This window comes from Tursiops truncatus, chromosome 15, assembly GCF_011762595.2.
Source record: "Tursiops truncatus isolate mTurTru1 chromosome 15, mTurTru1.mat.Y, whole genome shotgun sequence".
NCBI classification, from domain to species: domain Eukaryota; kingdom Metazoa; phylum Chordata; class Mammalia; order Artiodactyla; family Delphinidae; genus Tursiops; species Tursiops truncatus.
Window position 1 is genome coordinate 78,512,285 of NC_047048.1, and position 26,357 is coordinate 78,538,641.

The following is a 26,357-nucleotide window of genomic DNA, read 5'->3' on the forward strand; positions in this document are numbered from 1 at the left end:
GATGAGGGGGTTAGGGAAGACTTAAAAATTTACTTATTTATTTATTTGTCTGTGCCGGGTCTCAGTTGCAGCATGCAGAATCTTTAGCTGTGGCTTGTGGGATCTAGTTCCCCAACCAGGGATTGAACTCGGGCCCCCTGCATCGGGAGTGTGGAGCCCTAGTCACTGGACCACTAGGGAAGCCCCGGGAGGACCTTTTTAAGGAGATGACTTTGGAGCGGAGACCTCATGTGTGATGGAAAGACCCACTGGACCATATGGAGGGACGATTCTTCTGAGCACAGGGAACCAGAGTGAAGGTATTATAGTGGAAATCAGTTTGGCAAATTTGGGCGCCTCTCATTCGTAATTGTAGGTCGAGTATCTGCAGCAAAATATGCTCATGGGTAGGAGGGGTTGATTTAATAAATTGCCGCTTGCGTCCCTACAATCAATACAAGGGACCGTGCTGAGGGGAGAGAGAAAAAACGAATCCGTAATTGCCGCATTCAAAGGCGCTGGCAATATAATTGAGGAAATAAACGTTATCTAAATAATCCTAGTGAGCAAAGAAAGGAGTGATCTGGGAAGCGTGAAATAAAGTATTTATTAATGTCAAGGTTTCAAATACAGATGTTGGTTTCATGGGGTGAAAAAGTCACTCATAAATCCTTTCCTCCGATGCGGTTGATGAGTAACTTCCTCAAGGGTGTGGGGTGAAGACATTGGATGGAGAAAAACCCTTTAAGAGCCCTGTCCTCTCAGCACCCTCATGCATGATTTAGGAGGGGGCGGAAGGAGACAAAAGATTAATGTATTCCAAAAATGTAAATGCAAATATGTACAACCCAGAAATCAGTGGAAGTCACTGTTCTTAAGATAGAGAAAAGACCAGCTCCAGCACACCACGGGACCTGTTCTGTGTTCTGGGGAAAGAGCCTGTGCTGTAAATGATGGGTCTTATGGCTCGTGTTCGTATCTACACCTGACTTCTTTTCCTACTAAAGGTTCCAGCAGGACCATTTTTTTTTTTAAGTTCCTATAGCTGTCAGGAGTATTTTTTTTTTTTTTTTTTTTTTTTTTTTTTTTGTGGTACGCGGGTCTCTCACTGTTGTGGCCTCTCCCGTTGCGGAGCACAGGCTCCGGACGCGCAGGCTCAGCGGCCATGGCTCACGGGCCCAGCCTCTCCGCGGCATGTGGGATCTTCCTGGACCGGGGCACGAACCTGTGTCCCCTGCATCGGCAGGTGGACTCTCAACCACTGCGCCACCAGGGAAGCCCCCGTCAGCAGTTTTTAAAGAAATAGATCCACTACTCCAACCAGTTTTTATAAGATATTTCCCAAACCTTGTTAATTATTTATTCCTCTCTCCTCTCTCCTTTCTTTTTTCTTCTCTCTGTATATTTATGCATCTTTCTATCTATAATTTGTCAGTCATCATTTGTAATACAGCAGCTAGCATTGTTTTTGTAAAATTCAGAAAAGCATAAGGAAAGTTAGTTTTCAAACCAGGGTATTTGTATTACTGATTTTTATGATGTTACATAATACAATTTAAAAATACAAATCCAGGAATATAGCTGTAAATTTATTCATTGCTTTATCTTGCATTTTTTATATTTGGTGGTATTATGGCTTTAGATTTTTTTGTTTATTAAAAAAATGTAGATCATCCCAATATTAAAGTTTGTATTTTCTTCCTTTTGGTGAACAAGGCTAATAAACAAATGAAAATGCCATTGCTTACTGAACTACAGATATAAATCTCAACTTCTATGAGATTCTGGAATTGGAGATCTATTTCAGAGATTATTTGCTCCAATAAACTTTTTCTGGAGGTGCCGTATGTAAATTGCCCTTCACCACAGAGTCAAAACATTCACTGCTCCAAGAGATAAACAGGCTGGTTTAAAAAAAAAAAAGTATGTTCTCAGTTGCCAATAAGATTAACAAATGAATTTACAATTATCTTCTCAGAAAAATAACAAGAATGACTTTGCATTCCCACAGAGAACCTTGCCATTTGTAGAATCTAGAGTCATTTTCAAATTAATTTAATAAAACCATCATCCCTTAGCCACACATTTTATTGTATTTTAAAGTAGCAGTGGCCAAGCACTGTACTTATTTATATTTATACATATGTTCACTGCCAAAGAAATCTGGACATCTTGTCTAAAAAACTTTTTTTTTTAAATAGATCTTTATTGGAGTAGAATTGCTTCACAATACTGTGTTAGTTTCTGTTGCACAGCAGAGCGAATCAGCCATATGCATACACATGTCCCCATATCCCCTCCCTCTTGAGCCTCCCTCCCACCCTCCCTATCCCACCCCTCTAGGTGGTCACAGAGCACTGAGCTGCTCTCCCTGTGCTATGCTGCTGCTTCCCACCAGCCAACTATTTTATATGTGTATATATGTCCATGCTACTCTCACAGGTGGAGTTAAATTGTTACAACTCGGAGCCCGCCAAACGTATCAGCATAGTAAGATCTCTGTGCAGCAAAGCTTCCTTTGACAATTCCTGTATTGACTTTATTGGTGCATTGTATAGTACATGTTTCTGAATTCTATCTGTTATAATCTGTGATAACAGAATTTAGTTGTTAGATATAGTGAGATATTTAATAGCTCTATTCACCTGAATTCAGTGGAGGTAGACCATGTTTGTATATGAGAAAGCTCAGTGTTGTAAGGGCGCTAATTCCCCCGAATTAATCTATTAATTGATGTTTTACTTGGAATCTCACTGAACAGGATTTTTCAGTGAACCTAAAACATGTAGTATAAAATGTGTTTGGAAGAATGAAAAAAACGATCTAAAACCATTGGAGAAAGAATAAAAAAGAAGGAAGCATTTCTCTTACCTGGTATCAATACTTATTACAAGGTGTAGTAATTAAACGGTGAAACCTAATATCTTAATGGTTAAATTTTCCAAAGTAGTTCTTTCGTCTGAGTCATGTCTCAGGGGCTGTAAGGAATAGAAAGAGATGTATGGGGATTAGAGAATGTGTATAGAGCAGGAAAGATTTAGAGGCAGTGGATAGTTGAGCTGTCTGTTACCTTTTCCCTCATTCTTGGCATTAGTTCTCAGATGTATAAAAAGAACCAAGCTTGTCAATACCAAGGAGTGGTGTTGATACCAATTAGATTTGCTGTGACTTGGGAGGAGTAGGGGAAACTCCCTCTATTTCCTCCATTAGTTATGATTCTTGATTTTGAATGAATAAAGTTGTCCTTGGACAAATCCTTAGGCTGGTACTCCCTTTATCACTGTCTGTAGAAGATGAACCTTATTTGGCATCATAGATTTTTTTTTCCCCCTAGAGGGAGCCCCGCCCCCAGGAGTACTCAGGGAGCTAAAGCTCCAGCTGTGCTCTTCTGTACCGACATCAGCAACAACTCTACCAGGTCTAGTATTTGAACTGGGCTGACAATTCTGATGATGATGTGTTGAGCAGAATGCAATCCAGCTTGTTCCTGCACAATTTTATTGGCTTTGCAAGTTTTAAAACTCATAAAAGATGTTTTGTCAGCAAAAGAAACCAACCTACGGGGAACAGATCATTATGTAATAAGGCATCACTTCCCATGATCTAATTATCATAACCTGTTTTAACAGTTACAGGTTATAATATCAATAAAGCCTTGGTCATTTATTATGTTTTTCACATCTTCTCCTTTCAGTAAAGATGTTAGAAAAGGTCAGAGCTGCTGTCAGATCCCAGTGATAAAGAGCAGGATGGTGCTTTGGAAAATGGCAGTCCTTGCAGCGTTAAGGGCTATAAACTTTTTAAATTGAATTGTAAAAGTTTATCACTAATCAAGAAACTCTTTTAGGTGATTTTAATGCTATTTGGTCGTTTGAAATATTTCACAGATGCTAACAGATGGTAAGGTCACGAAATGGCTGAGTATTCGGCATCATGAAATGCAAACGCATTTTCTCCATGTTAGAGATCTAGCAGTGTAGCCATGATAACACTCTAGGTCATTATCTAGTTTCTACGGAGATCAGGTACTTTAACTTGGCTCTTGAAAATAAGGAAGGGGTTGAGAACAGCCAACAGATCTCCTTTTGGTAAAATAAATATATATTTATATTTATTATAAATATATATTTCTTATTCTCTCCTTCAAATGACCTTGACCGGTTTCTTTCTTGTGATGAGTAAGGTACACTTCACCAGAGATAAGAGTGGACATTCATGATTAGCAAAAGGTAATTTTCATAAGAGGATCAATTCTAAGAAGACAAATGTTTAGATTGCAGATTCCTTGAGGGACGATTCTTGGTCTGTCCTTTAGAGTCATTCATTTATTCATTCATTATCCAACAAGTAATTAGTGAATACCTACTATGTGCCAGGCATTTCTGTAGACACTTAGAATAGGGGGAAAAGTCTCTTTCTTTATGGAACTTAAATGGGAGTAGGATAAGCCAGGCAAAAACAATAAATAAAATAGATAAGTAAATCAGTATGTTATTTTAAGTAAAATCATGTATTTGAAAGTGAAAAGTGCAATAGGAAGAAGAAAAGCAAAGCAGGCTAGATGCGATCAGGGATGAGTGCTGAGGTGAGGAATGAGGTCCCCTGGGAATAATCCCTGCTATTTTAATATGTATCGTGTGGACCTTTATTTGACGATGCATACACACATATATGTTGGTACTTTAAACAACGATAGATTCTTGATGAATACACAGCATTATCACTTCCTTTCACTTGTCATGAAAATTCTCCATGTCAACGACTGTTTTTCTAAAATGTAAAGAAATGAACATGGTAGTTAGGGTCACCCGGAGAAGGCGGTATTTGATCAGTGACTTGAAGGGGATGAACAATAGACATACCTACCTGGATGAATAGAATTCCAGGGAGAAGGAAGATCCAGTGCAAGGACATGGAGGTGGGCGTGTGCCTGGCATGGTTGAGGGTCAGCAAGGAGGCCAGGAGGGCTGTAGAGGTGTGAGCGAACAGGAGAGAAGGAGAGGGAAGCCGAGAGCTGATGGGCGGGTGGTCCTGGATCCTTGAGGACACGGAAGGCCATTGCCAGGGCTTCGGATTTTACTTTGAGGGAAACAGGGTGCCTTGGAGGGTTTTAAATGGAGAAATGACATGACATCACTTATGATTTAAAAGGAACTCTCTCAAAAAGATGCCTGCAACCTCCTGTTCATCGCAGCATTATTTACAATAGCTAAAACGTGGAAACAACCTAAGTGTCCATGGATGGATGAGTGGATAAAGAAGATGTGATACATGGAAAAGAAGGGAATCCTGACATTTGCAACAACATGGATGGACTTTGAGGGTACTATGCTAAGTGACATAAATCAGACAGAGAAAGACCAGTACCGTATGATCTCATTTATATGTGGAGTATAGAAAACTGAACGCATAGAAACAGAGAGCAGATTGGTGGTTGCCAGAGGCGGGGGTTTGGGGGTGGGGAATGGATGCAGGTGGTCACAAGGTACAAACTTCCAGTCATAAGGTAAATAAGTTCTTCAGATGTATAATGTACAGCATGGTGACTGTAGTTAACAATATATTGTATATTTGTTAAGAGAGTAGCTCTTAAAAGTTCTCATCGAAAGGAAAAAAGTGGTAACTGAGTGAGGTAATGGATGTTAACTAAACTTATGCTAATCATTTTCCAATATATACATAAGCTGTATACCCACAACTAATACACCGTTATATGCCAATTATAGTTTAATAAAACTTGAAAAAAGGAATCCCCTGGAAGCTGTTTGAAGATATCAGTACATTGTTAGTAGGTAAAGGCTGAAGCAGAAAGACCGACTAGGAAGCTATTGCAGCAATCCTGGAGAAATGAGGGTGTTTGGACCAGGTTGGGTGCCGGAGATGGTGAACGTAGAGCCAGCAGAATTTCCTGCAAATTATGTGTGGACTCTGACAGAAAGGAGACAGGGATAGCTCCAGGGTTTTGACCTGAGCCATGGAAGGATGGAGCTACCGTTTCCTGAGATGAGGAAGTGTTTCATTTCCATTTTGGACAAGATGAGTTTGAGATGTCTTTAGTCATCCAAGCAGAGGTGCCAAGTAGGCAGCTGGATATTTGGCAGAGTCTAAAATTTGAGAGAGAGTTCTGAACTCTCACAGGAATTTGGAAGTTATTGATATATATATAGTATTTAAATCTGAGTATCATATGATACATGGTATTTAAAGCTGTGAGACTGGATGAGATCACTAATGGCATGAGTGTAGATAAAGAAGACGTCTCAGAATTGACTTGTGACTAACTCAGTAAAACTTGAATTGATGAACAAAACGAATGAGTCATGATAGTGATTAGTATACTTCTCCACAAAATAACTCAGATAAAGAGCACTAAATATGTCATTTATGAAAGCAACAATATGGAGTTATTTATAACTTGAAGTGTGCCTTCTTCTGGGTCCAGGATGGAAGTGGGGACCAGATGAAGAAGGTCACAGTGAGAGGAGAGAGTAATCACAACTGTGCCATGTGTGTTCACTCAATCATTTAGTCATTCATTTCAACAGTTACATTTTAATTGCCTAGTATGTGCCAGGCATTAATCGCTTCTATTGGGTGTTTAGTGTGTTTTGTCACCCAGCATCAGTTTCTTCTTTCTGACCACCTCAATTTCCCTGCAGGCATTCCTTCTCCCAGGTATGTGCAGTCCTGCCGGGGCAGTAAACCTGGAAGCCAGGTCCACATTGGTGCTGCCAGGAGACCAGGCACGTGACCTAAGCTTGGCCAATTGGACTCTTCATACCAGGGTTTTGGCTTTTCAGCAAGGAAAGAAGAAATGGTTAATGCACATGGGCCAAGAGAATATACGTGCAAGCTACACGTATAATTGAAAATTGTCTAATAGTTACTAAAAATAAGTTAAAAGAAACAGGTTAAATGAATTTTAATTATATATTTTATTTGACCCATTATATTCCAAATATCATCATTTCAACATGTAATTATTATAAAAATTATTCACAAAGTGTTTTATTTTTCTGGCGCTAATTCTTTGAAGTCTGGTATGTATGGTACACTTACAGCTCTTTTCAAACAAGCCACATTTCAGTGCGCAGTTGCCACGTGTGGCAGCGTTACTGTGTTATATTGAAAAGTGCATGGCTGAGTTCATTCATTTCTGCAGCAGCTCCCGGATCAAACGGTACCTTCTACGAGCGTCATAACAGCAGGTTCTGCTTCCTGATCCTTCAGAGCTTCCTCAGTTGTTGCAAAGTCCTCTACAAGGAGTCCAGCCTCCCGAGAGGAGTGAGTCAGTGAGTCTTTTGCTTAGGTTGCTAGAGTGATCTCCCGTTAACTTGGTTTCAAAGGATCGTCACTGCTACATTCCTTTTCCAACAGAAAAAATAAGAGGGATTGCGCTGGATCAAGACCTTTTCACAGTTCTAATCTCAAGGGTGGAGTCAAAAAGTAGACTAAACCTTCAAAAAGAATAGCATGGGTCTGCATGTGCTCAGATGAAAAAACATCTCCAAAATGGAGCTTTGAGTGAAAAAACAGAGGTGTATAAAATGTGTATAGTATGGTCTTATTTGTATGTTTTTTCAAAATCACATACGTATATATGTTTGTGGGCACATATATACAACTTCTAAATGGAAAGGCAAAAACCTGCTGAATAGTGGCGACCTTTAGAGGACGTGGGTAGGCGATGGGCAACGGGAGTGTTACGGGCTGAATTGTGTCCCTTACCCAAATTCACACGTTGAAGCCCCAATTCCCCTCCACCCTCCGCACCTCAGTATGCAGCTATGTTTGGAGATGGGAGGGGGGTCTTTTTTTTTTTTTTGCGGTATGCGGGCCTCTCACTGCTGTGGCCTCTCCCGTTGAGGAGCACAGGCTCTGGACGCGCAGGCTCAGCGGCCGTGGCTCACGGGCCCAGTCGCTCCGCGGCATGTGGGATCTTCCCGGACCGGGGCACGAACCCGTGTCCCCTGCATCGGCAGGCGGACTCTCAACCACTGCGCCACCAGGGAAGCCCGGGAAGCGGGGGAGGGTCTTTGCAGGGGTAATTAAACTAAAATGAGGTCATTCAAGTGGACCCTAATCCAGCATGACTGGTGTCCTTGTAAGAAGAGGAAATTTGGACAAAGAAACATACAAAGAGGACAATATGAAGGCAAGAAGAGGACCGTCTGCAAGCCAAGGAGAGAGGCCTGAAACAGGTCCTTCTCTCATGGCCCTCAGAAGAAATCAACCTGAATCTCAGACTTCTGGTTTCTCCAGAGCTGTGAGAAAATAAATACGTGGTGTTTAAGCCACGTAGTCTGTGATACTTTGTCGTGGCAACCCTAGCGAAATACAAGGAGTAATTGAATAGAGAGGCAGGCTTTACCTGTCATTGCAAAGGTTTCTCTTCTCATTTTTTTTTATTATGTGTACTTCTATTTAAAGAGCAAAAAGTGAAAATGTTAAAAGTGAGGACTCAGAGTCCTCCCTTACCTTCATTTATCCCTCTTCTTTCTTTCAACACATTCCCTCCCTGGAATTTTGTCACATGTGAAGGGATCTGAAAGGGATAAGAGAGACCCTGATAGCTGCAGAGCTAGGAAGATAGAACAAACTCATGACCTAATTCCTCCTTGTTCGATCTGAATGTTGATTTCCTGACCTTCTTGTTTAATTGTGGGAAGGCTGTGATGTTTATTAGAATGGCTATGGGATCATCTTTGTTTTATTTCAGTCTCTGTTCTTTTGTCCAGTTCATTATTACACTGTTAGGAAGTTCCTGATCTGGAACTACGTACGTTATGGCTCTTTGGTTGCAAGCAACAGAAAGTGTATCTTATAGTTGTAAGCAGAAAAATAATTCATCCAAAGAAAATAAGGAATCTAACAGGTTCCAAGGGAAAGTTGTAGAATCAGGTTTTGAAAAGGACCAGGAGTTAAGAAAGTTTATGGGGCTAGGGGAATCGTGGTCAGAATTGGTGAGCTGTTTCTTTAGGATGCCACCAGTGAAGTTCGTCAACCCACATTTGCTCTTCTTTTTTTTTGGGAATAATTTCCTTCAAGCTTCCATGCTCAAAGGAAAAAGTATCTAATAAGCTTATGTTGGGTCATAGACCCATCCTTATTCAGGGAAGGCAGGATTTTGCTATTTCTCTCATACTCTCTGCAGCAGAGAAGAGCTGCTCACTGCAAAGTGGACTCAATATGCTTTTGCCAGAAGGGCATCCTAAGAAGCAAAAACAGCACGAGATTTCTCTTGGATGGTAATTGATTTGTTTAGTCGACAGTATAAAAATTATTTGACCACTGGCACTGTTCTCTAGGAAGATCTTTCACATATTATAATCTCCCAAGAGGCAGATGTATAGTTCTCTTGTATGGCATCCAAGATGATACGTGATTAATAGGTGCCTAGAGTCATAATGCAAAATAAATTTCATTCCATTTTGCCTGGAAAGCTTTCTTTTCACTTGAATGAGCCCCTTCTCTAGGTTTTGCTTCTTACTATAAAACTGGTTTCCTTTTTCAATGCAGTGCTCGCTGTGTTGGTCAAGTCTTACTTTATTCCTCAGGCAGTTGAAAAACCTATCTGACACCCTCATCAGTGGGAAAAAAAAAAGGTAGACTTTTAGAGTCTTTTCCTTTCATCGATGTATTTACAGACCCAGTTAATACAATATAGTTATAATACAAATTTTAGAAACAAATTTCTTAAAGTTTAGAATTAAGTTGTTCAAAGGTACATGTAGTTATTCTATTAACTCTGATGGTATATTACGTTGATGAGGGGTGGTTATGGAATCGCTATTTTATTTTTACCTAATGAAAATAGAAAATTAAAGTGTTGAAGGTTGGGTCTGTATTTTAATCACATTCCTCAAAAGCGACTTGGGTTGAGATTTTATAATGCCATAGAAAGAATATGAGCTACCGGAATCCTGCTGACCTGTGTGTATCCTTGTAAAATCTGTTGTCATTCCAGGTGTGAAAGATGTATCCACTGAGAAGTGCTGTGTGCAGACCTTCTGGCTGAGAGTGTGTCAAGCATTCAAGAAAGGTAAGTTCCCTTCCATTCCTGCCTTCTTTTTGAATGACTATGCCAGGCAGAGGAGACAGAGGCAAGATCGCTGTGAGCAAGGACTTAAACTGAGACTTGAATTCAAATCTGGAATCTGCCACACGCTAGCTATGTGGCTGCAGGCAAGTGACTCAATTTCTCAGAGCCTTGGTTTCTTCATCTAGAAAACAGGAGAAAAAATAACGATTTCTTACTGTGATTGTTGGGCTCTGTTGAGGTGTTTGATGTGCCTATTCCCTGTGCGTAGAGAGTACGCAATAACCTGTAACTACTGTTATTGACAACTAACATATTTACATGACTCACTCATTTCTACTCATGATGGCAAATACTCTATAATACATTTAAAGCAGCTTAATGATGTGTTTGTTTAATCAGTCTAGAGGATTTGGTTCATATGAATACAATAGTTGTGATCTGAAGTTGTGATCTGAAGTTGTGATCTGAAGCCACAGCAAATCATATAACCCACAGTTTCCTAAAATGTTTCTAGAGTATACCCCTGCCGTAAGATGTAATAAAATGAGTCATCAGGAAAGTGTTTTGTGTTCAAGCAGGATTGGGAAATTTTTGATTAACAACATTCAAAGTACTGTCTTTATTGCAGGACTTCTCAGAGCCTTTAACATACAAGCATTCATTGTGACTTTCCAGAGGAAAATCATAGGCAGAGTTTTCTAACTCTTTTGACCAATGGACACGTTATCTTGGGGTCAGGGCTATTCAGACAAAGTGATGACTTAGCTCATTTACCATCCGCTTGTCAAGCGGTACAGGAAGTGATCGCAGCAAACAATCCAACTTGCCCAGAGCAGCCATGGTGAACTATGAATTTAATCTGGTTGCTCTTGAAAGCTGGACTTTTTTTTTTTTCCCCCAAATTGAATTGCAGTCTGTGAGGGAGAAACAAATTGCCTCCCCACTGTTCACACTTATGCTCGGTCTGTAAATGTTAGGAAATAGCATAAAAAGAAATTTTAATTCCTGTAGCAATAAATATGCAAATACACATTTTCTCCAAATATGGCTAGGGCATCGTTTCCCCTCTTTCACCACCTCAGAGGCCCTAAGCAGGTTTGAATCTGTTGACAAAGCTTTTTCCAGCCAGCTAGCTGACTTCTTCTTTTGTGTGCTAGCAATCTGTTAACCATATTTCCAGGGAATTTGGATAGAGAGCAAGTGTGCTCTCTTCTCCCCCGTCTCCTCCCTCTCCCCTCCCCTCACCACCCCCCCTCCTTCTTTCTTGGTCTCTCTGTCTCTTTGTCTCTGTCTCTCTCTAATTCTTTTTCTTCCCCCTCCCATACTCCTTCCCTCCCTCCATCGTTCCGTCCCTGCTCCCTCTTTCTCTCCTTTTCTCTATTTCTTATTTCTTGGAAGTCTTGCCACTGGATGGACACACTGAAACTCATTTAATTACCGGCATGCCAAGCACAGAACTGAGTCAGTCTCATTCTATGCCATTGACATTTGTAACCCACAGTTTAACCCTTTGTTCCCAGCCTACCACTGACCTCACAGGAGTTTTGCCTGAAGAAGATTGAAGTCCTGTTTTTTTATGTATGAAGTGTTCTGGTTTTCTCCAGACTTCTGTGTCCAAGTGAATCTCAGGCAAAAAACGTTCTATACATCCACCAGCATTTAGAAGTGCAGTGATGTTTCCATCCAAAGCTGAAGTTGGAGATAGAACAGGAAAAAAAAACTCTCGGGGAGGAGAGTCAAACCGATTGCTCAAAGCTTGCACTTCAGGTCCAAGAGGACCGTGTTCTAAGGTTTACATGATGTGACTTGGGCAAGATTTTCTTTAGTGTCTTGTACACTCATTATATTAAATGATAATATGCACATTTTCAGAATCCTATTGGTGATGGGTATTACGGTAAGATACAGTCTTATCTTTGCACTTACGGGAATAATTTGAGCTTCACAAAATTGAGACAGAGTTGGGGTGCAATGTAGACAAGGTAGATGACGGAAAAAAGCAAATCTGAGTGATGGTGTTAAACCTGCTCCGTATTGCCTACCTGTGCACTTCCAGTGCCTAGAACGGTTGACACATAGTAAGTGCTCAGTAGCTGTGTGTTTAAGGATCAAATAGATATGTTCAAAGAGGTTGCTTCAGCTCTGAACACTTGACCCGTGTATTTACGTACGGAGTTGTGTGTCATGGCTACGTTACGCTGTGACTCAGTAGTATAGCATGAGAGTTAACAGTGGCCTTGGAGTCAGAGAGCCTTGAGAGGTAAGCCCAGGGTCGGCTCTGTCTCATCTGTGCAAGTTACTGAGTTCTTCTAAGCCTGACTCTCCTCATCTCCACAGTGGAGACGGTGAGAGCTGCAAAAGATCTCATGCAATGATTGATGAAGACAGTGTGTGTGAAATACCTTTGCATAGTACCTGGCATGTAAGCGTTCAGTAAATATTAATATTATGACTATAAACTGTGTATCAAATGGGTTCAAATTGGATCAATCCCCGGTAGAGTAGTATGTAGCAGGATGCTCTGCAATGTAAATTTTGTATAAAAATTGTAAGTACAGGCATTGAGTGCAAAATGAAAATGTGGCTCCATATTACGTTGTCAGTAAATCACTGCCTGCCGCCCTCACGCCCACCAGCATGGCGATAGTCCGTAGCGTTATCTCACAGAATGCCTTATAAATAGTTATATCAAGGTGTTGCTTTGGGTCAATGGTTCTTAACCAGGGACAGTTGTGTCCTCTTCCCCTCCCCCCCCAGGAACACTCAACAATTATTTGGAGTCATTTCTGGGTGTCACAGCTGTGGCTTTGGGGGTGGCCGGGTGCGCTACCGGCTTTTAGGAGGTAAAGGTCAAGGATGCTGCTGAACCTCCTGCAGTGCACAGGACGGCCCACAAGGAAGAATAGTCCCTAGAGCCGAAATGGAGAAAGCCCGCTTTGGGTTTTCAGTTTTAAAAATATGTGACTGGGCTTCCCTGGTGGCGCAGCGGTTGAGAGTCTGCCTGCCAATGCAGGGGACACGGGTTCGTGCCCCGGTCCGGGAGGATCCCACATGCCGCGGAGCAGCTGGGCCCGTGAGCCATGGCCGCTTAGCCTGCACGTCTGGAGCCTGTGCTCCGCAACGGGAGAGGCCACAGCAGTGAGAGGCCTGCGTACCGCAAAAAAAAAACACACAAAAAAACGTGACTTGTTTCAGACTCGTTCAGAGTTAACCATTCTTGATGATAAGGGATTTATAAAATTATTTTCGGAGTCTGAAGAAGAGTTAAGTCAAGTGGCCAGTTTGGCAGTGAGAACTGGGTAACAGGATCATTTCGGGGAGCCCTACACCTGTTACTCTTCCCGGAACGCGTTTGCCAGGCTGCGGGCTCATGTCAGAGAATTGGCAGTCTGATGAAAATGCTTCGAGCGAATACCCTGCTTTGGAATGTTTTCAGTGAGTCATTTTCAAAAATTCCAGTGCACTGATTGGTGCCAAAGATGCTAATTAGGCTTATTTTTATTTCACTAAAAAGAAGAAGAGCTCATTGCAGTTATGCAGAACTTTTTCATTAGATGGTAAAACAACCCTGTGAGGTAGGCAGAGAACATTAATTCTGGGTAATGATAATAATAATAGTTATTATTTACTAAGTACGGGCACTGTTTTACGTACTGCGCAAAATGAGGAACTTAGGGTCTGGCGCTGCAACACCTACTGGCTGTGTGAGTCTAGGCAGAGTGTATTTTTCTTTCTGCATTTCATGCTTTATTTCAAATGGGAACAGTCATAGTATCTGCTAAGGGGATTATTGTGAGAATACAAAAGGATAAATCCTCGAAAACACCCAGCACGGTGACCAACAAACAAGCATCCAGTAAGTGAGAGCTGATTATAATTGGAATAATCCTTCCAAAAACTGTGTGGAAGGGGGAGATATTTAAAGATGAGAACATTTAGAAATGAGAAAACACTGTCAGAAGGAACTGAAGTAAATTCTCACAAGTAGTGGGTAGCCAAATTGGGTTGAATTCCAAAGCCCACTTGGTAACCTAGTCCTAGAAGAGTGTCTGACATATATTAGGACACAACACATGCCTGCTGCATCGAGAAAGCTCTTCCGTAATCTGCATTTTGAGACGATTTGGCCCTTTCATTGCATTTTCCCCTCTTTGCCGACATCACAAGAATGGGTTCTCAGGTCACCAGTGCATGCATTCGATTATTCAAATAACATAAACGGCACATATCACTTTGGGAGAATTGCCCAGGCAAAAACAGTAAAAAGTGTATCGATGTTTTCACCAAGAACTAATTCTCAGAGAAGACAGGTCGTCATGAGAAACCCATCTGCTCTGTTCACGTTGCCGGGATGTTATTATTGTAGCTTTCTTCAGGGATTCGCTAGAAAAGGCCTTGAGAGGGAAACAGATCTATAGGCTGCCTAGCAAAATTAGGGCAAGACCATAGTGTGTGCATGTGTGTCCCCTGTGGGTATGTGTGTGTGAGTATCTGTGTCACAGACCGGAAGCAGCCTTCACCGTGCAATTACACTGTCAGATACAGTGGCATTTGGCAAGTTTGACATTGGAATTGCCTTCGAGTTGAACTCCTCCCGATGATGTTTCATTGTGTGGCTCTGGAGTCAACACCGAGTCTAGTTTGCAATGGATGGTGTGGTGGGTGGGGTGCTTTTTCCTGGCTTGACAGGACTGGGATGCAAACAGTAGCTGATGAGCACGGCCTTCCCCGCAGCCGTGAGGACTTTCTGCTGGAACCTTCCTGGATGCTTAAGGGTCAGCGATCACAGCGCCACTGGGCCGGGACAGCCCTGGACTCAGGGCAATGCAGACCTCGGTTTCCTTCATCGCTACCCTTTTTTACCATTTGATTTTTCTGGCTTATCCTTTGGCCCAGTCATCTGACGATGGGTGAATGCAGGGAAGCCAAACACCAGAAATGACTCCAGTTGTTAACCTCATCATGTCCACACCTTGACAGGAACTCTGCTGCATCATCTGATATGATTGCCTGATGCAGGGGACAGCGTGGGGCCCACCTCAACGAGCATTCTTGACATTTCCTAAGACCAAAGATATTTCTCCTGTTCATTCTGTCTTTAAATACTTTAGATCTCTCTGATATTGATTCCTTGGAGACTTCATATTCTATAAACATATATATGTCTGCCCATTGAAGGAGTAGTTCCTTTTCTTTTTTTCTTTTTTCTTTTGGCCACACTGCACGGCTTGCGGGATCTTAGTTCGCTGACCAGGGATCAAAGCCGTGCCCCCTGCAGTGGAAGTATGGAGCCCCTAACCACTGGAGCACCAGGGAAGTCCCCTAGTAGTTCCTTTTCTAAGAATCTATTCTACAGACTTTTTTTCCCCAAATATAGTAGGGTAAACCATAAAGACATCCACTTCATTATTTGTAACTCATTTGTTCATTCCATACATATTTTTTGAGTATTTGCTACGTTCAAGACTTCCGGGATCAGCTATAAACATGTATTTAAATTGTTTTTTTTTTCCTCATAGACCTTATGTTCCTGTTGGGAAAGATGATAAGCAGAACACATAATTAAAATAGATAATATTAAATTATGAGAAGGGAATGGGAGATTTGCGGGGGGTGTATGTGTAATTTCAAATGTGGTTGCAGGAAAGGCCTTCCTGAGGATTGAGATTTGAGTAAAGACCAGAAGGAGGTGAGGAAGGGGCTCAGGTGGACATCTCGGGGCAGAGTGATCGAGGCAGAGGAGACAGCAAGTGCAAAGTCCCTGAGGTAGGACAGTGCCTGGCATGTTCAAGGAACAGCGGAGAGGCCTGGGTGGCTGGAACAGAGGTGAGTGAGGTCAGAGAAGTGACAGGTGTGGCAGCGGGAACAGAGAGCACAGGGACTGGTTGGCCATTGGGATGACCTTGGCTTTTATTTGAGTGACATAGGAGAGAAGGGGATGGTTCTGAGTGGAGGAGTGACATGATCTGACTTGTGTTTTATTTTTATTTATTTATTTTTTAAAATTTTTATTGGAGTATAGTTGCTTTACAATATTATGTTAGCTTCTACTGCACAGCAGAATGAATCAGCCATACATGTACACACATCCCGTCCCTTTTGGATTTCCCTCCCATTTAGGACACCACACTGCATTAAGTAGAATTCCCTGCACTATACAGTATGTTCCCCTCAGTTGTCTATTTTATACATAGACTCAATAGTGTATATGTGTCAATCCCAATCCCCCAATTCCTCCCACACCACCCTTTTCCTCCTTGGTATCCATACATTTGTTCACTACCTCTGTGTCTCTGTTTCTGCTTTGCGTATAAGGTCATCTATACCATTTTTCTAGATTCCACATATATGCGTTAATATACGGTATTTGTTGTTCTCTTTCTGGCTTACCTTCACTCTGTATGACACTCTCTAGGTCCATCCACGTCTCTACAAATGATCCGGTTTTGTTCCTTTTTATGGCTGAGTAATATTCCATTGTATGTAGGTACCACATCTTTATCCATTCCTCTGCTGATGGACATTGAGGTTGCTTCCATGTCCTGGCTACTGTAAATAGTGCAGCTGTGAACATTGGGGTGCATGTCTGACTTGTGTTTTAATCAGATCACTCTGGCTGCTGAGTGGGGACTAGACTGCTTGGAGGCAAGGGCCACAGCTGAGCGACCAGTCAGAGGCCATTGTAAACATCCAGCAGAGACAGAATGGCAGCTTAGACCAGGATAGAAGAAGTGGAGGTAGAGAGAAATGTCCAGAACTGGATATACCTGCAGGTAGAGACAACAGGATTTATAAAGTACCTATATGTCTATCAGGAGAGTAATTTTTAAAAAATGACAGCATACCCATTCAATAAAATAATGAGTTTAGAGCTATAAGAATATTTCTGTGTTTTATAGTTGCATGAAAACACCAAGATGAACAGCAATAGGGTAGTATATTTCCTGGGTTGTAGAAAACACCAAGATGAACAGCAATAGGATAGTATATTTCCTGGATTGTAAAAGTGAATATATCTACACAAATATGCTATTTCCGTTTTTTAAAAAATCTGAATGCAGCAATTTTTTTTTTTACATCTTTATTGGAGTATAACTGCTTTACAATGGTGTGTTAGTTTCTGCTTTATAACAAAGTGAATCAGTTATACATATACATATGTTTCCATATCTCTTCCCTCTTGCGTCTCCCTCCCTCCCACCCTCCCTAGCCCACCCCTCTAGGTGGTCACAAAGCACCGAGCTGATCTCCCTGTGCTAGGGGGCTTGAATGCAGCAAATTTTAACAGTGGTTTCCTCTGAGTTGGGTAGTTGAAGCTGGGTTGTGAACTTTTACCTTTGTTAATTTTTGCAGGGTTTTTTTGTTTTTGTTTTTTTGTAAGCAGCATTCATTGCCTTTCATTGTTTTTTTAATAAAAGGAAAAGGGGAATATGTTCACCCTCTAAAAGCTTATAAAGACATTTTTTATAAAGACCTTAACAAACCCCGTGCCCCATAAAGCAGGCATATATTTTCAGAAGGGTCATTACCAAGGTTTGGTTCAACATTTGGTTTACTGTTGCCAATTGTAAAATGTTTGGGGGGAACGTAACCTTTTATCTCTGTATCTGATCCAAGATTTTCCTCTTCTCTGAGGCTACTGAGAACAAAATTGGGTGTTGTTGATTTGTAATCAGAGTCTAGTCCCTCAAGGAGCAAGTCCTAACTTCAGCTGACGGTAGTCAGAATGGAGATGGAAGACTGAAATACTTTCAGGAACTCAGCACTGCTCTTCAATTCAGAAATTGCTCTTCCAGTGTATATTGGAGACCATGTGAAATGAAACTGCAGTTTTTCAGGTTCCATCTTCCAAGGATTTGTGGAGGTCCCCATAACAGCACTCCCAATAGATTAATGAAATGTAACTAATAGATGGTGGTGTCGAAGCCTAAATAACCTCACCTAATCTGATCAAATCTGTAAAATCTTGCCCCCATGAAGAAGATAGGCCTTTGCTTATAGAGAGAGTTTTATAATTTTAGGGAACTCTGTAACATCCAACTGCAAATCTGTGCTCTATATTTGGCTTTTTCTGAATGTGAAATTGACAAAAATAGCTACAATCCCTACTATATATAGTTCTTAGTCAAAGATAATCCGTACAATGGAAGCTCTCATATTTTTCAGGAGTAGCAACAGTAACCATAGAATTATTTGCCAACTTTGAGTCCACTCTGATCGAATCATTTTTAAAAATACATGAAATCAGATGTTCTAGAGGCTGTCACAAAATGCCACCAGTCTAAATTTTCTTTTGCTTAAGGGCACTAGTGATAGGGCACAGTGCAACATATGGGTTTCTTTGAGTTTGAAGTCTGCTGTCAGCAAGGATAGGGCTGCCCGTGGATTTGCTGCATCAGACTGGAAACAACTGAATTACAAAGAACGTCGTTCTCCGGTCGCACCTTCCATCGAAATGGTGACTGTTCACATGACTTAGTGCCAAGAAAACATTAATTGCATTGGTGTTCCCCAGTGTGAGTGGTACCAGGACACAGAAGAGTCTAGATCAGTGGTTCTCAATCTAGTACAATTTTCCCCACCTGGGAACACATGGCAATGTGTGGAGACATTTTTGTTTGTCACAATTTGGGGAGGTTGTATTACTGGAGTCTAATCGGTAGAGAGCATGGAAGCTGCTGACCATCCTACAATGCACAGAACAGACACCCCCACAACAAAGAGGGACGTCCTTCCCCAAATGTCTGCAGTGCTGATGTTGAGCAACTGTGGCTTAGAGTGAACTTGGGCAGCTTCTTAATCTTTTCAATCCTTAATTTATCATATGCACCTGAGATGCCAATAATAATACCTATTCATGTAGCTAACTCAAGATCAGATAAAATAACATATGGTGTATCCGTCAGCTTGGGCTGCCGTAACAAAAATACCATAGACTGGGTGGCTTAAACAACATTTCTGGGGGCTGGAAGTCTAAGAGCAGAGTGCTGATGTGGTCAGATTTTGGTGAAGGCTTTCTTCTTGAGTTGTAGATGCCCAGCTTCCCTCTGTGTGTTCACATAGCCTTTCCTAGGTGTGTGTACATGGTTGGGGGGTAGGGGGTGGGGAGAGAGAAGACAAGTTCTCTCGTGTCTCTTCTTGTGAGGGCACTAATCCCATCATGACCTCATCTAACTCTAATTACCTCCCAAAGTCCAAACACCATCACACTGGGGATTAAGGCTTTTCTGTGTTCTGAATATTGGTGTCCTTACACGGGTTCGAGCCCTGGTCCAGGAGGATCTCACATGCCGCAGAGCAACTAAGCCGTGTGCCAGAACTACTGAGCCAGTGCTCTAGAGCCCGCGAGCCACAACTACTGAGCCCGTGAGCCACAACTACTGAAGCCTGTGCACCTAGAGCCCATGCTCCACAACAAGAGAAGGCGCCGCAATGAGAAGCAAGCACACCACGACAAAGAGTAGCCCCCGCTCGCAGCAACTAGAGAACACCTGTGTGCAGCAACAAAGACCCAGAGCAGCCAAAAGTAAATAATGATAAATAAAATAAATATTTAAAAAAATCTAAAAAATAAAATAAAATCCATATGTTGAAATCCTAACCCCCAAAGGTGATAGGCCTTTCAGAAGTGATTAGGTCCTGAGGGTGGAGCCCTCATGAATGCGATTAGTGCTCCTATAAAAGAGATCCCACAGAGCTTCCCAGCCCCTTCCACCAGGTGAAGGTGCCAGCTATGAACCAGCAAGAGAGCCTCACCAGAGAATGGACCATGATGGTGCCTTAATCTTGCACTTCGGCCTCCAGAACTGTGAGCAGTGAATTTCTATTGTTTATACGCCACTCAGTCTGTGGCTTTTTGTTATAGCAGCTTGAAAGGACTAAGACAGCCTTAAATATATGAATTTGGGGAGGAGGGCACAGACATTTTGTCCATAGCGTATTGGAAATCTACACAGATGATGATGATGGTTATAGATCTCATAATTGTTGTTATTTAATAACCACGCAGAGGTATAATGAGAACACTTCACAGTAGGTAGAGAAGGATTGCAGGGGTCTGTTGTATATAACCTCTACAATCTGAACATCATGAAGTTGTGTATGTCTATATGTTGGCCAAGAGGAAAAAGCAATGTTTCAGTCTCTTAATTATAAGACAAATACCCATTCCTCAGAGAGCTCCTCTCTGGTATTGAATTAAAGGAGTTAGGGTTCTGAGACAGTAGTTTAAAAATTTTGTGGATAGAAACACGTTTTCTTGATTTATTTACCAAAACTTGAGACTGATGTTTTTTCTCTTTTCTAAATGCTAACTTATGGCCTTGCATTGGTTTTCCAAGTCACATATAGCTCTTGTTTGGATATTTCTGGTCTCTGTAAAAATAGTAATACAACAGGTAGATATTGGGTATCTGCTAAAGTCTTTATATTCCAAGCTGGGTCAGGAATACAAGGATGAATGATAGTCCCTGCTCACAAGGCAGGTTCACTTATGAAAATATTTCACGATAAGGTATTTCAAATGCCGTGGCAGGAACCAGGAATGATCTGAGAGAATTTAAAAGAGAGCGACTTGCCAAAGGCAGACGAGAACAGTGCATTGGGGAACCACACCTGGGGAGTGTAAATGGGCCCTAAGCTAGGGCATCCCCTCTCCTGAGTGAGGAGCCCTCACAACATGTGATCAGCTGGATTTTAGAATCATTATGGACTGGTAAGTGTTATGTGCCCTTCATTCTCCAGTTTTTGAATGGAAACATCTACTGCAATTATTTTGTCCCTGCCTATAAAAAGTGTGGATGTTTTCCAAAGAATTAAGGGATGCTTCTACCCCTTAGCAGGGGAATGGCGTGATCTCATTTGCATTTTTCAAAGATGCCTCTGATTTATCTGTGGAAAAATGCACTGCAGGTGGGCAAGAATAAAAGCACTGAGAATGAGAAGATTATCACTCTAAGCCATGTGAGAAATGATGGTGGTTTGAATTATAGGATAGCAGTAGAGATGGAGAGAAGCAGAAGGGTTTTGAATACATATTTATAGATCTTTGAGGTGAGTGATAGAAAGGAATCAAGAATGACTCAGATGTAAAGCTTGAGCTGGTATGTGAATGGAATTTTCATTTAATAAAGTGATAAAGTCTGGGGAGAAAACCCCCTTGAGAGTACACGTCATGTGGGACGCAGTGAGGGCTGGAAACATTCTGTGTTCGATACACCAAGTGTAAGATGGTAGTTGGATGTCAAGTAGGCAATTGGGATATATGGATGTATTTGGAGTGCAGAGGAGTGACTTGCACAAGAGATCAATATTTGAAAGTCGTATCCTATAGATAATATTTAGGGACATGCATTGGATGAGATGTTTCTGGCTAGAAAGCTGAAGAAGAGGGTTGATGATGAATTCTTGGGGCACTGCCATGTTTGGAGGTCAGGTAGAGGAGGAGAAGCCAGAGATGTAGCAAGAAAACAAAAGTGAAGAAAGGAGATTTAGGAAGGATGCAGTGGGCCCACTGGGTCAGTTACGCTGAAGTGTGGAGAAGGTCCAGTGGCTTTTGCAACATGGGAAACATCAGTGAACATGAAAAAACAGTCTCTGTGGAGTCTTAGATCTGGAACCCAGCTGCGCGTCATTTGAAGAGAAAATGAAGGAAAGTTTACTTAGAAATGAATAGTCTTCTTTTGTCATTCTTTGGTGCTCTAGACTTTCTTATATCAGTCATGTTTGACACTTATGGATTTGAGACACTTATAATAAATAATTAAAGAAGAACAAACAAAAACAATATGATTTCATTTAAATTAATCAAAAAATTTTTCAGCTGATTTCATATATACAGGAACCACACTAGTAAATATCTTTAGTTTAATTCTTTAATTTTTTAAAACAAATATATAGAGAGCATTCCTTACACAGGTTGCACAGTAGGTGCTTGATGTTACAGAGGTGAAAAAGACACATAGTTTCCCTGTCTTCATGGAACTTACATTCTGTTGGGCAAGACAAAAAGCAAGAAAGAAGTAAATGAACAAATGACTTCGTAAGTTGGGTAAGCACCTTGGAGGAAACACACGTGGTGCATGGATAGTGAATAATGGGTGGGTCTTGAATTTAGGTGAGTTGATTACGGAAAGACTCTCTGAGGAGCTGAGACTTGAATGATGCAAAGTCCATCATGCTGGTCACTGGCGTAGAACAGTGCAACAAAGGATAGCCCAGCAGTGCAGAGTCCGGCAAACACCCCAAGTGAGAGAGAGCTACCATGTTTGAGAAGGGTCATGACACACGGGGACAGGCATAGGACTGGGCTAGAGAAGTAGGCAGGGCCACATCAGGAGGGGACTTACTGACTCATCTGAATGTCTTTCCAAAGTTGCCTTAACAGCTCTTTCCTTTAAAAAGTGTTTGGCTGAGTAACGTAAGAATCAGAAAGAAGTATTTCCTAGTACAGTATTTTTAGACAGCATTTAAGCAATTTGTATGAAAAAATCTGAAACACATGCCTCCTTTAGGCCCAAGATTCCATTTCTAGGAATTTAAGCTAAGGAAATAATTTTCCACATGCACAAATATATATATATATATAAGAATGTTCACTTACATTTCTAAAACTCTGTAAATTCTGTGCTTAAAACTAGTAGATTTTATCTCATGTAATTTATACCTTAAAAGAGCTGATGTTTTTATAGAAAAGAATGCCTGATGTAGCAAAATATTAAATATAATCTAATGTTCATCAATATGAATTGTTTAATTCATTCTGGTCCATTCAGACACTCCCATTATACAGCCATAGCAGTCACTGATACAGTTATTTATTGACATGGAAGAAAATCCATGATATTTAGTAGTAAGTAAAGTCAACAAAAGGTAAATATAACAAAAGGTAAATATTTTATTTAAATTAGAAAGATAAATATATCCTGTAGATATACATGTAAAACAGATTATGAATAGTTATTTTTCCTGAGTGTTGAGATTATGGGTAATTTTTACTCATTTCTTTATACTTTCCTTTGTTATCTGATTTTTTTTTTTAATGAGTACGAAGTACTTTGTGCTTAGAAACACACTAAAGTTATTACTATGTTTAAACAAAACAAACTTTAGCAACAACAGAAAAAGACCTTTTCATGAGGTAAGTGCCGGCGTTGAAGGACATCTTTAGAGACCACTGAATAGAGCCCGCGCCTCATTTCAGAAGAAACGAGTGTTAGAATTAACATCTATTGTGATGACCACCTGTTCTGGAAAACAGGCCAGATGGCATTTATCTTCCCTCTCTGATGTGCTTTAAGAAGGTATTATTGGACCTTGTAGAGGCTTCTCGGTAGCAACGATTACAAAACATCTTTGCAGCTAGGTCATTGCAGTTATCTTCTAGCAAAGATGCAAGATATTTAAAAATTTTCTCTCTGTCTCATAGTTTGTCCTGGCGATACAGAATACATTTGTCCAGAGGAGTTCATGTTTCTATCCTCTCATTTTTCTTGGGTAGGATGCTTTCAGTTTTGCAACCACGTCCTCCCGCATTTGAGTAGCTGACCATGCGGGGGACAGAACACGATTAACCTGCAGTCTTCACAGGTGGTTCTTGTGATTATACATGTCCACAGGCGATTTAGCTACATGGTCGAAGGCACAACTAGGATAGATTAGTAAAGAAAACGCATTGCAAGGTGAATAGCATTTCCAGAATTTCCTACGAGACCAGTGTACTGAACGTGCATCACATGTTCACACTTTTAATTGGCCGACCTCGAGTAATCGTTTTTGTTTTTATAGCAAAAGAGTCGGAAGACCTCAGTCTAATACCCATTACCTTCCATTTTTATTGTAAATTAAAAAAAACAAACCCAAGCCAATGCAAATTAGTAGTCCTTTTTGTTCAGTGTTTCATCTTCTCTGCACAGATTATTTTCATTGTGGATTTTCCATGCTACCGATTTTCTGAACACGGGACTCTTAGAGGTGCTGAATGACTCAAATGAGACATGGTTTAACTGGTGACAATTCAACAAATATGTTTTGAACACCTCTTGAAGTGCATGCTTTCCAAATCCTGGAATTCGGTGTGGCATATAGGAAGGGATTAAACATTAATTTCCAGTTCACCTTTTTTAAAAGTTTCATGAATTTTCTTAAATGTTTGGGTATCTCAATGCAGTGGATTCACATCTTAGTTGGGGTGCCTGTTCTGAAGTCTACACCTCAGGTGAAAATCATGTTTAGTAAAGCCCAGGATCCCACAAATCTACCTATGGAGTGGAGCGTGGGCTTTCTCTCAGGGACCCCTGGTCTCATTGGTTCCGCTTTAATTTCTCCCTTTTTCTAATCTAAAGAAGTATTTGCTACTCTAAGGGGTAAGGAAGCAGTGCTTTTATTCATCATTTATTTCCCCAAATCTGTAACTCACTGTTTAACTTGCATTTAAAACATAATAAAGCCTATTCAATCATATTGTTCCCCACAAAGGATTAATAATAATTTTTAGTTGGAACGTAAAAGGTGTGTTACCACAACTATATGAAATTAAACTTAACAACTAGTAAGATATTTGTTACTTCAGTCTTTATCAAACCATTTCAAAGTTCTATTTTTAATCCAGGTCATACAACAGACATATATAATATAGTATCACATGTATGTAATACATAATAAATGATTACGCATGTATTAAGCACGTGCTCAAAATGTTTTAACTGAGAGAAGTGTGTGGATTTCTTTTTTCGTGTGAGTTGGGCTTGGCAACCAGTGATGTAGTAATTACATTTGGAGGAGAGTCAAGATATAAAATGAAAATTCTTGTAGGGTAGAGAAAACAGGGTTTAGTATTTCTAAAATATTTTCTAACCTCTCACACAGTATCTGCCCTTGAAGGATTTACAAACTCCAGGCAACGCTCAGTCCCCCACTGGCTTGCCCATTTCATAGCCTGAGCCAACAGAGGGCTGCCACATTGCCTGGTCCTGCCGTTCCCCTGCATGCCCCTCCCATCATTGCTTTGCTCAGGCAGGTCACACCACCTGGACTGCCTCCCTCATTACACACTGCCCTGCCGTATTTCTCAAGACCCTCCTTGATCCAGTTTCACCTACAAAGACCTCCCTGACCATTTCTTTTGGAAGTGAGATTCTGCCTCCTTTGAAATTCCAAAGCAGTGGCTCCTGGACTGGGGCGGGTCTGGATGTCTCATGGTGATCTGGTAGCTCTAAAAATATGGTTTCTTGGGTTTTCCCCCAGAGTCTGATTTAGTCGATTCAGGGAGGGGGGCGACTTCGGGCATTGCTTGGGAATCTGTATTTCTAGAAACTCTCCAGTTGATTCCAGTGGTCAGTCATGCTCAGGAATCAGCAGCATCCCAGAGTTCTTGCTCATTGGATATTTACCACAGGCCCCTTGGTGGTGTTCATTATCTTTTTAGAAATTATCTCATCTTCCTAATTTGACTGTAGATCACTCAGAGTCAGGGGTTATTGTTGTTGCTGCTTTACCATAGTAGGTAATCAAGAAATCATTTATTCATTATAAAATAAGGATTGATAGAGGGATGGGTCTTAAAGTACTGAACTCGTTTTCGGACGACTCTATGACACATTGTGAAAGACTAACGAAATTAACGGAGTCCTAAGGAAAAAGTAGGTAACGGTAATAATTGAATCACTTGCATGACACTAGGTAGGTTTTCATTTTCACTCTTGAATTTTTATTTAAAAAAACCCACGATGTTCTGAAATTCCTCCATGTGTTTCTTCCAATCGAAGTAAATGATCTTTTAAAAACTTCAACTGTTTCTACAAATTTCTCTCAAGTTATCTCTAACCAAATAACTTTCAAAGGATTTTATTTTTAATGAGTGGAGCTGTGAATCGGAAAACAAATATGCAGAAACCTATTAACAGGCCAGTAAATTAGAATAAAAAGAAAGAAATTTTCTACTACCAAAAGAGAGCTCTAATTTACATGCAAATGTGTGGAGGACAAAACAGCGTAGGCTGGAATTTATTTTTCATGAATAGCAGATCTACACCAGAGACAAGAGGTACAAACTGATGGCCTCTCAAACCCACTTCTGGTTAGAACTGCAATGAAATGGGCCAATATCCTTAAGCACGAACTCTTTTAGTAATAATCTTGCCACATGAGAAAACTTATTAATTCATCTAATTAGCATTAGTCTGTAAATTATTCATTAGCACAACTATCAGATAAAGTTAGAATTTCTAGATTCAGGAACTGTCCACGCTTCTGTCTTCTACAGTGTGAGAGAGGCCATATTTTTGAAGAATAGCAACAACTTGGCATAGGAAGGTAAGGGCATTGAATGTTATAAATC

At 40.8% G+C, this 26,357-nt stretch overlaps 1 long non-coding RNA gene across 1 annotated transcript in view; it reads left to right on the forward strand.

Annotated features, from left to right (window-relative positions):
- Window positions 1-26,357, forward strand: part of LOC141276619 (uncharacterized) — a 50,988-nt gene that overhangs the window by 9,818 nt on the left and 14,813 nt on the right. The window contains exon 3 of the long non-coding RNA XR_012326516.1: window positions 9,947-10,021. This is a non-coding gene — a long non-coding RNA (uncharacterized lncRNA). The remainder of the gene's footprint in view (window positions 1-9,946; window positions 10,022-26,357) is intronic.